This window comes from Hyla sarda, chromosome 1 (genome assembly GCF_029499605.1).
Source record: "Hyla sarda isolate aHylSar1 chromosome 1, aHylSar1.hap1, whole genome shotgun sequence".
Classification (NCBI taxonomy): domain Eukaryota; kingdom Metazoa; phylum Chordata; class Amphibia; order Anura; family Hylidae; genus Hyla; species Hyla sarda.
Window position 1 is genome coordinate 328,781,385 of NC_079189.1, and position 14,425 is coordinate 328,795,809.

The window sequence follows — 14,425 nt, forward strand, 5'->3', positions numbered from 1 at the left end:
AGGAAAATTTAAATAATCTCTCTATTGAGGTTTACTCTTCTACCTCTGATGTGATCTAACCATATAATAATATTAAATAAGATAATAATAATAATAAATGTTGGTAAATAAACAACTATTCATTTAGACATTTTTTGTGCTGTGTTTACAGCAACCATCTGGTCAAATATCTGATTTAGGAGCTCTGTCGAAGTACAAGTGGCTCCTGACTGGTAGCACACAGAGTCCGTCCTTTACTCTTATGAAAGTTAAAGCTCAAGAACATGGTATGGTACAGCGCAAGAAAGCTTTCTGGCAGCCATTTATACCAACTCTGACCATAGCTATGACCTGCCTGTTATGATGATGTACATGATTTTTATGAGGGAGTCGGGGGTAAAATGTCTATGGCCAAGTTTAGATTCAATTGACGTTTTGTTTTGCTGCAGTTTTTTATGCCAATATATATATATATATATATATATATATATATATATATATATATATACAAACAGACATAAAGATCCTGACAAGATTCAGGTCTAGAGGAAAGCAACTGCCTAAGATATGATTTGATTTAAGGGTTAAAATAAACAGCAGAGGTGAAGGATGGAGCCAGAAGAGGAGTTGCAGGAGCCAATGCACCTTACTGTATGCCATATGGTTGAGTAGCAAGCTTGTATGAAGTGCAAATTATGTTCACACAAAGTATTTTAGATGTATTTTGAGGTGTAAAATGGCTGGCATTGTACAATTTTTTTTTTGACAGACATAATAATTATCATAGTTGTAAAAATAGCGGCATGTACTTCTTTTGAACAGAATAAACATTTGAAAACTGTGAGCAAAACCTGAATTGACAAAGATGCCCATAAAACAAAAACGTGCATAAAAATGCTTCAAAAGCAATAAGAAAAAAACCATCTGCATAAAAAAATATATATTTTAAAATATATTGAAAACCCCTTTTTTCAATGCATAAAAATGGTTTTAATACAGATCCAAAATATGGAAGTGTCACTGAGCACTCACATAGTGTTAACTTATGGAGTTGGGTTAGATTGTGCCTCAAGATGGCTGGCAACACTCGTGTGCTGCTAGGGGTCTCAGGGATGGCAGGAAAAAAAAAAAACACCGGGTCCATCTAATCTGGCCTTATATTATTTCCTTTTTATTTTTATCTTGGGATGTTTAACTCAGGTTTACATTCACATACTGTGGATTTGCTGACCGCATCTGCTTGTAGTATGTCCCAAACATCTACTACTCTTTTAGTAAAATACAATTTTCTCAAGTTACTTGTGATCCCCCAACTAACCTCAGATCATGTCCCCTTGTTCATGTGTATAACTTTTTATTAAAGCACTTCCTTTCTTAAACTTATTTTTTTAAATGTCTTTTTATTTATTTTAACAAAAGAACAAAGTTGAAAAAAGAAACAAGAAACAGTCACTATATGCAATTTCTCATGAGATGAAATCATGAGATATATAGGGCAATGGCAAAGCATTCATCTTTCAACTGGGTTATGTGCGAATAAGGACAAGAACCTAGCATATTAACTGCCAGCTTTATTCCCATACCCAAACCAAAAGGCCTCGAGATACTGTACGTAAAGTGTAGATTATTTTTTCTGTCTAACCAGGATTCATATTCCAATTTGGCTTGCTGACAAGATTAGTATGTTCAGAAGGAGATGATAGAAAACAGGTGTAAAAGCGAATGTGCCATCAAAAAATTACCTATTATGCAAGTTTTTATGTTATACATATTTGAAAGCATTTTTAATGCAAATTTCCATTTTGCTATTCATATTCTAAAATAACCCTAAAATGTTACAGTTTTCATCCTGGCCATTCTGGCCTAATATAAGGCTGACATTTCCTGTTCTGTAAAGATAACTTTTTAGAAGTCTCCTCTGTATCATCACAGACAAGATTAAAATGAAGGGTGACAGCGGTACAGTATATACATACAATTGGGCCATTCACAATAGGTGATTTTTAGAGTTTAGCCTCCCCCTGCCTGCACAATCACCTTTGCATAGGCTACAGAGTATGCCTAGAAAATTCTTCCATACAAGTGAATGATGTTAAGAACATCTCAAGCAAGATGTGTGCCCCCATATTAATGTACTGAAATATATATATATATATATATATATATATATATATACATATTACAAAAATAAATACCCCTTCTCCTTCTGCAGTATGACTGACATCTAGCAACACCTTTCTAAGTATCATCAAAGCCTAAAAGGTACCAGGTTAGTTTTTTTGGTATTTAATCCATTTAAGGGCAACTATCACTAATTTCATGCTTCCTGAACCATGGGCAGCATCAGGGGCAGACTGACAACACTCGGGGCCCCCAGACCAAAAAAAGGCAAGGGCCCCTGCTAGGCTCTGCAGCTCTGCAATCTTCTGCCACACACCTATTCCACCCAACTCCCACGGACAATAAACTAAAATTTATATATGTAAGAAACACTTTAACGTAGGTAAATTTCCATGACTAATTATACTGGTATACAAGGAGTAAATATATACCACCACACAATAACTGGATAATACCGCCATACTGTACTGAATAAAACCACTATATACAGACCAGTATACTATAAAGAATCTGTATACAATATAAGTGATTATATACAGTACCATATTGCGGTAGATATCAGCTGCACACAGGATGTGTATACCATATAAGTGATTGCAGTTACATTTTGGGACTCACAATTACATCTTTCCTTTTCTTCTCCGTCTGGATCAGACCGCCATGTGGATCTCTTAACATCTGCAGGACAAACATGTCAGACTCTGCATTTTTCCAGTGCCCTCCCCTCCTCTACACAATCTTTCCATCTATAGGCCCACAAACTGTAATAATGCCATCCTTAGTGTCCTGCACAGTAAAAGGGCAGGTAGGTAGGTAGCCAGGTAAACAGGTAACAAGGAAGGTAGATCAGGAAGCCAGATATGTAGGTAGGTGACAAGCAAGGTAGGCAGGGGGCTAGCTAGGCAGTCATGTATGAAGGCCAGGTATGTACATAGTTATGTAGCTGGGTATGTAGGTAGTTAGATTGCCTGGTATGTAGGTAAGTAGTTAGGCATTCAGGTATAAAGATAGGTAGCCCCCCCTTCCCCGTAGGTATAGGCCGCAGAGTAAACCCCCCCTTCCCTGTAGGTATAGGCAACAGAGTTAACGCCTCCTTCCCTGTAGGTATAGACCGGAAAATAGAAAAAAGAGAGACCGACGGGGGCGCCTTGTGGGTTACCACTAACACAGATAGCAATGTTTAGACACGAGCCGTCAATGGGCAAGGAGTGGCCACTCACCTTGAGCAAATAGAATATTCGCATAACAACCCACACAGTGGGTAACCAGAGGCAGAAACAGCTGCTAGGCCTGATTCCCAGGGAAAGGAATAATCCGATCCTGGTAGAGGTCGATGGAGAGAGAAAAGATGACCCTTGCGATGGCGCTGCTAGTTCCGAAATAAAGTGGATGCCAGACCAGAGGTATTATTTAAACACCGGAGGCGTTTTTTAAACATGAGAAAGTCATAAAAGTACAGGGATGATGCGTTTCGGGGGAAGCCATCCCCTTGCTCAGATCAGTATGAGTTATACAAGTATATGCTGGATTTAAGTACATTCAAAATTGGCGCCAGTACAAAAAGTGGGCTGGGCTAAGAGATAACATCACCACATCAAGCATCAGGTATATACAATGAATAACACACATCTGTTAAATACAAGTGTAAAATTTTTTTTGAATTGTGGAACCACAATGAATGCAGCATAAATATGGATAGACCAAAAACAGATGTGATTTTGAAGGAGCTGCTGTGTCACATCTGACATCCGGTCTCCAGATGTTAACATCCTGCTGTATACAGGATGGGGGACCGGAGGGTCCTGGTAGTGTGTGGAAACTTCCTAAGGTGCCATGATAAGATAAATAGCGATGAATCCTGCGCTAGACGCGCTACTGCTGATCCACCAATGTGCAGGGATACATAGATTAGTATAAGGATGAATGGGCAGCAATAAATAGTGTAGGCGGTGATAATAGTAATGATAATTACAGGGCATGTTCAAGGCACAAAAGAGAATAAAAATATAAATAAATATTGCAAACAATAAATAATAAAAACAGAATATGATACTATAGGAGACATGATAATATAATATGGGAGGTGTTGTAAAAGATGCTAATACAAAAACATCGCATAAAATCACATGGATTAATTAATTCATAAAATAATTAAAGTAATAGGACGATAGTCCTAAGACAACACATGATCAGATGTGTGCAAATATGATGGTGTAAAAAAATAAAATAAAATATATATATATATATATATATATATATACAAATTCTGAGGCCTCCCACAACAACAAGACATACAACATCAAGGGACAATACTCCTGCACCACAGATAATGTGGTCTACATGATACAATGCACCAAGTGTGACCTGGGATGTTACATTGGTGAGACCAGTCAGCCACTCAATAAAAGGATGAACCTCCACAGATCGTCCATCAACAACCATAGAGAAAAGGACTATTGCACCCCAGTTGGACACCATTTCCCCCAAACAGGTCACTCCCTACAGGACCTCAAAATCAAGATCCAGAAAGGAAACTTCAAGAACACCCAGGAAAGAAAGACATTTGAAGCCAAAATGATAGTTCTTTATGACTCCAAGAACAGAGGACTTAATGTGGATTTAAGCTTCTTATCCCATTATCAAAATTTCCTATAACCTTTGCTAAACTCTCTCCCCTCTCCCTGCTCTAACACCATTACACCCCTGCTCCCCCTCCCCTGTCCAAGTCTTATCTTCAGTCTATGGCTCTGTAGTAAAATTGTCCGTCCAGCGTAACCACCATTCTCACCTCTGCTCTCCAGCCCCCCCCCCCCTCTTCAGCCTTATCCTATCATTCTATAGCTATACAATTTATGGCCCAACTTTATGTCCATTCTCCACATATGTCGTTTCAACCCCTGCATATTTTGTGAGATAGAACCTGTGTTTTCTCCTTGTGAGCTCAGAAATGCTTATGACTTGATAAAGGGAGGAATCCTGAAAGCTTGTCTCTACAAAATCTTGTTAGTCCAATAAAAAAGGTATTACAAGATACTGCAACTACCGATGATTTTGCTTTTTATATATATATATATATATATATATATATATATATATATATATATATAGACACACAAAATTATATATGTATATATAAAAAACATACATATAAGTATATATATATATATATATATATATATATATATATATATATATATAGATGCAAATCATAAAATGTTGCAGTATCTTTTTACCTTTTTTATTGGACTTTCAGAATTTTGTAGATAAGCTTTCGGGATTCCTCCCTTTATCAAGTCTAAAGCAAATCTAAGCTCACAAGCAGAAGACACAGGTTACATCTCACAAATATGCAGGGGTTAAGACAATAGATGTGGAGAATTCACACTAAGATGGGCCATAAATTGTCCAGCTATAGGAACATAGACTACATAGATAAGGATGAGAAAAAGGGGAGGGAGGGGGGAGCAGGGGAGAGACTGGTAATTAAACAGGACATAGTGAGATACAAAAGAGAATCCAGTACAGGTTATTAGAAATTTTGATAATGAGATAAGAAGCTGAAATCCACATTTAGTCCCCTGTTTTTCGAGTCAAAAAACAGTATCATTTTGGCTTCAAATGTCTTTCTCTCTTGTATGTTTTTGAAGTTCCCTCTCAGTATCCTGATTGCTTTAGACTTGACAAAGGGAGAAATCCCGAAAGCTTGTCTCTACAAAATTCTGTTAGTCCAATAAAAAAGGTATTACAAGATACTGCAACATGTTTTGATTTGCATCTGCATCACTGGACTAATACGGCTACTCAAATTTACTATATATATATATATATATATATATATATATATATATATATATACATATACATAAATGACATAGGGGAAGCACGTAGCCATAAAACCATAAAGGGCACTCCGATAATAAAACAGTATATTAAAAATTATATGTTAAAAATTACATTCAATGATCTCGTTCAAACCATGCGGAACCAGAGAACGTAGGGTGTGTATCCAAAAATTCTCTTGTCTCCTCAGTGTGTCAAAACGTTGTGAAACATTCTTAGTGATGTGTTCGATGATAGTGGCTTGTACCAGTACAAAGTTGCCAGAGTGGCGTTCATATATGTGGCGTGACACACTGTGTAGGGTAAAACCGTGTACTGTATTGTTTCGGTGTTTGTTCAGACGTTTACAGAAACACCGGATCGTCCTCCCCACGTACTGCAATCCGCAAGGACATTGAAGTAAACAGATAACATACTGGGATCCGCAGTTAAGGCGTGTTTTGATGGAATATGCTGTTTTGGTAACATGTGAGCTAAAGTCCTTGCGTTTGTGTGTGATGTGAGGGCAGCACTTACCTCTAGGAAGACCAAATTTGTAGTTACCCGTGGTAGCCAGAAAATTTGATGATATATCCTTGGCAGTTTTGGACCTGAGTTTACTAGGGGCAACCAAATTGCGAAGGTGCGACCTCTACGGAAAGTGAGAGGAGGTTTGGAAGGGAGGATAGTGCTCAGGTAGGGGTCTCTCAGTAGAATCGCCCAATTCTTGGTGAGCGCTTTCCTAATGTTACCATGTTCCCTGGTGTAAATGGTGACAAAGTTGGTGGATCGATCCTGAATGGATGGATCTGTGTTGGTTTTTGGAGCCAATCAATCTTTTTGTGTGAGATCTAGTGCTTTCTTCAATGAGGAATGTACCAGGGGGACAGGATAGCCCTTTCCCTTGAAACAGGCCTTTAAAATCTTGCTCTGGGCCTTAAAATTCTCCTCCTTGGTACAGTTCCTACGAATCCTTTTAAATTGTCCGTAGGGGATATTGCAGAGCCATGTTTTGCAGTGTGCACTACTGAAATTCAAATAGTTGTTGCTGTCCACCTGTTTAAAGAACGTTTTGGTATACAGTTTATTGCCTTCATCATGAGAGATGATGACATCAAGGAACTCTGCATGGTTGTTATAGATGGACTGGGTAAACTGCAGTGACCAGTAGTTGGTATTAAGGTCAGGAAGGGAGGTGTTCAGATTCTCTGTGCTACCCTTCCAAATAAAGGAAATGTCATCGTTGAATCGATGATAATATATACAGTTGGAAAATAGCGGATGCGGGTAGACAAATTTAATCTCAAACAGAACGACAAATACATTTGCAAAACTCGGGGCCACCTTGGACCCCATAGCAGTCCCAGTGTGCTGCAAGTAAATTTAACCCAGAAATTCTAAATAATTATGTTGTAATATAAAGCAGATGGCATGTTAGAATCACTGTGTAGGAAGTGTGCGACAGCTTCAATCCCCAGGTCATGTTCTATCACTATGTAGAAGGAGGATATGTCCATGGTGACCAATAAATACTCGGGGGACCACTCGACCTCCAAGATGGTGTTGATAAAATCTGTAGTATCAGGGGTGGGATGTGAAACTGGTGACGTGTTTCTTCAACAGAAGGTTGATATAATGGGAGAGATTTGAGGATATAGAGTTGATACCAGATATAATTGAGGGACCACTGTTTTTTTAATATAATGATCTAACCATTTTTATACATTTAATCCCATGCCTACTTTCATTTAATTTAATTTTTCACCATCATATTTGCACACATCTGTTCATGTGTTGTCTCATGACTATCGTCCTATTACTTTTACTGATTTATGAATTAATTAATCCATGTGATTTTATGCAATATTTTTGTATTATCATCTTTTACAATACCTCCCATATTATATTATAATGTCTCCTATAGTATCATATTCTGTTTTTATCATTTATTGTTTGCAATATTTATTTATATATATTTGTATTCTCTTTTGTGCCTTGAACATGCCCTGTAATTATCATTACTATTATCACCGCCTACACTATTTATTGCTGCCCATTCGTCCTTATACTAATCTATGTATCCCTGCACATTGGTGGATCAGCAGTAGCGCGTCTAGCGCAGGATTCATTGCTATTTATCTTATCATGGCACCTTAGGTAGTTTCCACACACTGCCAGGACCCTCCGGTCCCCCATCCTGCGTACAGCAGGATGTTAACATCTGGAGGGCTGATGTCAGTTGTGACACAGCAGCTCCTTCAAAATTATATCTGTTTTTGGTCTATCCATATTTATGCTGCATTCATTGTGGTTCTACAATTCTAAAAAAAAGTTTACACTTGTATGTAACAGATGTGTGTTATTTATTGTATATACCTGATGCTTGATGTGATGTCATCTCTTAGCCCTGCCCACTTTTTGTACTGGTGCCAATTTTGAATGTATTTAAACCCAGCATGTACTTGTATCACTCAAACTGATCTGAGGAAGGGGGTGGCTCCCCGAAACGCATCATCCCTGTACTTTAATCCTTTCTTATGTTTAATAAACCACTCCGGTGTTTTCATAATACCTGTGGTCTGGCATTCACTTTATTTCGGAACTAGCAGCGCCATCTTTTCTCTCTCCATTGTAAGTATAGAAGGCAGAGTTTACCCCCCTTCCCCAAAGATATAGGCAGCAGAGTTAGCCCCCCTTCCCCATAGGTATAGGAACAGAGTTAACCCCACTTTCTCCTTAGGTATAGGCAGCAGAGTCCCTCCCTTTCCCCATAGATATAGACAGAATTAAACCCCCCATTCCCCATAGGTATATGTAGAGTTAAACCCCCTTTTCCCCATAGGTATAGGCAGAGTTACCCCCCCATCCCCTCCCTTTCCTCATAGGTATAAGAAGAGTCCCCCCCTTTCCCCATAAGTAGAGGCAGAGTCCGCCCCCCTTTCTCCATAGGTATAGGCAGAGTCCCCCCATTTCCCCATAAGTATAGGCAGATTCCCCCCCTTTCCCCATAAGTATAGGCAGAGTTCCCCCCCTTTCCCCATAAGTATTGGCAGAGTCCCCCCCTTTCCCCTTAAGTATAGGCAGTGTCCCCACCCCTTCCCCCATAAGTATAGGCAGTGTCCCCCCCCCCTTCCCTATAGGTGTAGGCAGAGTCCCCCCTTTCCCATAGGTATAGTAAGAGTTACCCCCCTTTCCCTATAAGCATAGGCAAAGTTCCCACCCCTTTCCCCATAGGTGTAGGCAGAGTCCCCCCCCCCTTCTTCAAAAGTATAGGCAGAGTTCCCTCCTTTCCCTATAAGTATAGGCAGAGTCCCCCCATTTCCCCATAAGTATAGGCAGAGTACCACACCCCTTCTTTCCCCATAAGTATAGGCAGAGTCCCCCCTTTCCCCATAAATATAGGCAGTATTCCCCCCCCTCTTCCCCATAGGTATAGGTAGGGTTAAAATATAAAAAAAAGTGATGCTCACCTGATGTCTCATGTAGCGATCTCCTCAGCAGCAGGGGCCCGGGTCTTCTCCCTTCCATATTAAAGGCGCCGATGAGTGACGTCATTGGCGCCTGTACTGCGTGCTGCATGGGGGTGGAGGTCACGTCTCCTCTGTGTAAGCTGCAGATGCGGCTCAGACAGAGGGGACACCTTCTCCTGTATGTGCGTGTTTCGCGCATACAGGAGAAGGCAGCACTGTCTGCTGGGGATCTGGAACAAGTGTCCCAGACCCTCACTAGTGGTGGCGGCCAGCCCTTAACCTGGCCGGGCCCTTGGACGATTTCCGATCGGACCGGCCGGTCAGCCCCCCCTGGGCAGCATGTTTTCTCTCTGAAAACTGTGTCATTTCAGACAAATCATAGTTATTACTTTGGCTCCAAGTCATTGGGTCATTGGGTCAAGGCACTGAAGGGACATAAATATGGAAATAAATAGCATATGGGCTTATTTGCCAATCATTGCCAGGCATTGTTTTACTTCCGGTTAAAACAATGGACACTCTAGCAGAATCTGATTATAATGTCCTGAAATTCCCAATGGATAATGCAGTGGGGCACCAAAGGGCAATTTTCCACAAGGCCCCCTGCCCTAGTTGGTACTGGGATTGGATACTTTTACTGTTTGTGTGTGCACCATTACAGTGGGAGAAATCAAGGGGCACCTGTACTGTAGGGTGGGACACCCAAGAAGTACAATCACTGTGTGGGATACAAAGAAAGGGCTCCACAACTATGCAGAGCAGTAGGGAGCCACTATTACCACAAGGTACACTAAGGTGACAGAAGTAAGTGGCAACCGGGAGAAGTCATCATGGGGGTCTAGGACAGATTAAGAAGTAAAGGAATAGTAAATTACTTAAAATGAAAGACATCGTCTGTGAGTCACTGGGTGGAACTTCATTGTAATTTTATGAGGTCTACAGTGAAATTATACCCTGCAGAGCCCAGGGTGGAGTACAGCAAGTCATACATTAAAGGCAATGCTAAAAAGCTAAACAATTCTTGCAGGAGTTGCTAGGCAAAAGGCTTCAACTTGCTTGAGAGTGAGAATGTGTTCTATTTGTTGAAGGTATGTCTGACATTAGCTGTACCTTGGCTCACATGGCTTAATCTCCATAGGAATATGTAGCGGGACAGGAACTGAAGAAGCTTCCTGACAGAAACCAGGGCTAGACTGAACTAAACAGGAAACAATTTCCACCTCTTCTATCAGGTTAGGGGGTAAAGTATGGAGAACTCCTGCATTTGTTGGCTAGGAGTTTTAGCTTTGACTAGATTTCGCTTTCTGCTGTACAGATATGCAATACAATGTGAATCAAGTTTTGCAAAAATGAACCCTTTGCCCAATGGAGAACTTGGTGTATGCATGTTATGACAGAAAAATCTAAAAAGTCACATTTTCAATGTAGAAAATATAGTTACGTAGGCCTTCAGCACCTGAAACTAAAACGTTACTGTCCAGTTTATCTTTTATTATCTCAGCCACCCAACTTAGTTTGGTGTAGCAGCTGGTACATCTCGTACTGTGCCACCACACCAGTCAAGTGCTGGGTACTCTATAAAGACATTATTGGCTATATTGGAATTAATAACAAATAAAGGTTCTTAGCTTACCATTTGGCCAAATAGTGTGTACATCCCACCATGATAAGGTGACATAATTTGGGACAGACCCTACACTATAGATATGCCTCTCTTGGGCTAGCAATAAGTCTACAGTTTTTGGGCATGTATGATCCAGCTATTCCCTACTTAAAATCATCTAGTGGAATGGGTGGGGTGCACAAACCATAATGGAGACAGCCACTCCCTCCACATATGTAACGTAAAAAAGCGAAAATTGGTCAACACATCCTGCATAACTTTTATATATATAAATGTATATATATATATATATATATATATATATATATATATATATATATATATATATATATATCTCAAGTATACAGGTGCAAGCTGCTGAGGCTGAACTACAAATGCATACAAGAGAATTACAGCAGCACATTGCTAGCAGTAAGATATATGTGTAATATAACATTGCAATACTGCTATAGAGGAAAATAAAGGTTCTTAACTTACCATTTGGCCAAATAGTGTGTACCATCACACCACGATAAGGTGACCTCATGTGGGACAGACCCTGCACTATGGATATGCTTCTCTTGGGCTAGCAATTTTATGTTAAATATGTGGAGATAGTGGCTGCCTCCATCTTTGTATTTTTGCTATACAGTTTCTGTATATGTTTTCAATTTGAAAACCCCATGGAATTGTATTGAAAACTGTATGCATTGACTTTTTTATTGAAAACCGTATGCCAAACGATGCATCAGGTTGTGTCCGTTTTATATCTTGTACAGTTTTGTCTTGTTTTTTCCCTGTACCCAAAACTGTAGCCTACCACGGATTTTGTCTATGTTAAAAACCGTATTTAAACCGTATACTTTTTTTTTTAACATGGGAGTCAATGGGAACCGTACAGAATCGTATGTGCATACGGTTCCATACGGTTTTTGACTTTGCACATGCGCAGTGCACACCAAAAGTTTTTTTCTTGGAATTTTAATCAAACAAGTGAAACTTTATTCATAAAAGACTGAAAAGTTAAAAACGTATACATTTTTTTTTCTTAAAAACGTATGCAACCGGACATCATTTTTCAAACCGTATACAGTTTTGAACCGTATGCAGGTTAAAATTTGTACACACGTTTTGACACAGTGTTGTCTGGTTTTGAGGAATCCATTTTTCATCAATAACCTGATAGGGGAACTGTTTAGCAAAAATGTGGTGTGAACCCAGCCTAAAATGTGTTATATTTCACATATATCTCAGCACTAGCAGTATCTGTGCCTGTGGACAGCGTGAAGGAAAAAAAAAAAAGTTGCACAGTTTTTGCGTAAACAGTGGGAATTTCTTAAAAGTAGCAGAGGAGAAATCATACAAAGTAGTGTACCGAAGAGTAATTTAAAAAAATGTGTACTAGAACCATATCACCATTCAACCACTTAATAAATTTGGTACACATTACCACCACACAAACAGTGGTGTAGACAAATTGGTCACATACACCACCCTTGATAAATCTCGCCCCCATTGTCCTGATAAGGAGGTACGTCCAAGGATTTTGTGTTATAGCTAAGCTGTTTCCATATATTCTTTTGTTGGAGGGGAGGTGAACAAGACTTATGTCTTCTTGAGGCTGGTATCTCGATCTTTTATATAACAAAAGATAAAAAGATAACAGCAACACCCCTACACCCTGTGCATATTCAAGAGAACACATAGGGAGTCATATTCAAAACTCTTTACATCAATTTTGCGTTTTGGCGTGAAAAAGTTCACATCAGATATTCAGATATAAGTTTTTTTTACAAGAGAATTATCCAAGGTTTACACTATTCATGCCAGTTCTGCAAAAGTGGGCGTGGCTATATGCATTTCATGTGTTACATGATATTTTCAAAGGGGTGAGAGTTCATTTCAAATAAAAAAAATTCACACCACCTTTTTGGTAGTGTAGAAATCACAGAAATGGTTGTAATTTTTTATTTTATTTTTTGTTTCGTTTTTTTGGGAAAAGGTGTAATGTAATCAATTATTGAAAAATAAATAATTACTATTGCAAATTATTATTATTTTTTTTAATGGTCACTGCACCTGAACTCACATTTAAGCCCTAGAAATGTTCTATTTATACAGTTATCGCTTGTCTGGACACTAGTGATCATGGAATATTACATGAGATGCTTCTGCCAGAATTTTCTGGGATGTAAAATTTGGCGCCAAAATTGTCGATTTTGGTGCCAAACTCGGCAAATTTTGGCGCAAAAAAAAACAAACAAAAGTGGCACGAAAATGAACTCTCACATATTTTCATAGCAGCACAAGAAACCTTTGAAAATGTGAGGAGAAAAAAAAAAGTATAATTAATATCACTTTAACAGAAATTACAGTAGTTTTTTAATATCTCCCCCATAGTGGCTGCACGTTGCAGCATCCCTATTATATGTGAGTACAGTATATAGGTCACTACTCATAGAGCTGGGTGTAGAATGTGCAGATCTTTGGCATTGTAGGACCCACAAGTATGCTTAATGCTTTCTAATAATCTGAGATTTACCTGCTTAAAGCCAAGCCCAGGTGTTGTTTGGATCTTGTACGAAAAACGTGCTGCTGAACAAGTCTCGTCTAGACCATAGGTTGCTCAGCACAGGAACAGAAGTCCTTACACAACTTCCCCCTGTGTTGGTGTCCGGCCACTCCTCCAGTATCTAACCAGTGCTGCTGCAGCCTTTCATAAGCTAATGCTGAGCTCCAAGACCTCCCTTTCTACCCCCTCTCTAGAGAGAATGCAGCTGGCTGCAGACCAGAATACTGAGTAAAGTTCACGCCAGAGAAGGAACAATCCTTGTGTTTCATGAAGAAATACATAAAGTCAACACTGTAATTACAACTTGTACATGAAGGTTATATAACATTTTGGGCAGAGGCCTTTTGCAATGAATCACATAAAATTGTAAGGTAAACGTGTGTGTAATTTTACTTACTATTCAGAGCTGACAAAGAGCACAAATAAATAATAAAGAAAGCATACATAAAAGAAATTGCATCTAATAATTTAAAAAAAATATGCAGACCCAATATTTCTTCTCATAGGTTAGAAAGATATTTTCCATACCCCCCTCACTCAGGATGATAAGCGTCTTCCTACCGTCAATCTCACTATCCACTCCCCACTTCACGCTGAACATTATGTTTACTGTTACCTACCTTTCAGTTGTACCTTTTCACTTGTAGCTTCTGGGTCCCGATGCAAAAATCTGCAACAGGGCTCCCCGTACCAATTATAATACTGGTCTCTTATGGGGCAACATTGCTTTGGGGCCCCCTTTGGCACCAAGGTCCCAGTGCGGCTGCTATCTCTGCACCACCTATAGCTGCGCCCACGCTGCCTTTGATTACAATACACTTATCTGGCACAAAAATGCTCCCTATGTAATGCTCACTGCCA

The 14,425-nt window shown here is 39.3% G+C and overlaps 1 protein-coding gene across 1 annotated transcript in view; it reads right to left on the reverse strand.

Annotated features, from left to right (window-relative positions):
* The window catches only part of LOC130273151 (prostaglandin reductase 1-like), a 64,008-nt gene extending 50,315 nt beyond the window's left edge, over positions 1-13,693 (reverse strand). Inside the window, exon 1 of the mRNA XM_056519487.1 lies at positions 13,535-13,693. The gene's annotated coding sequence lies outside the window, so the exon portion shown is untranslated. The remainder of the gene's footprint in view (positions 1-13,534) is intronic.
* Between the last annotated feature and the right edge of the window lie 732 nt (positions 13,694-14,425).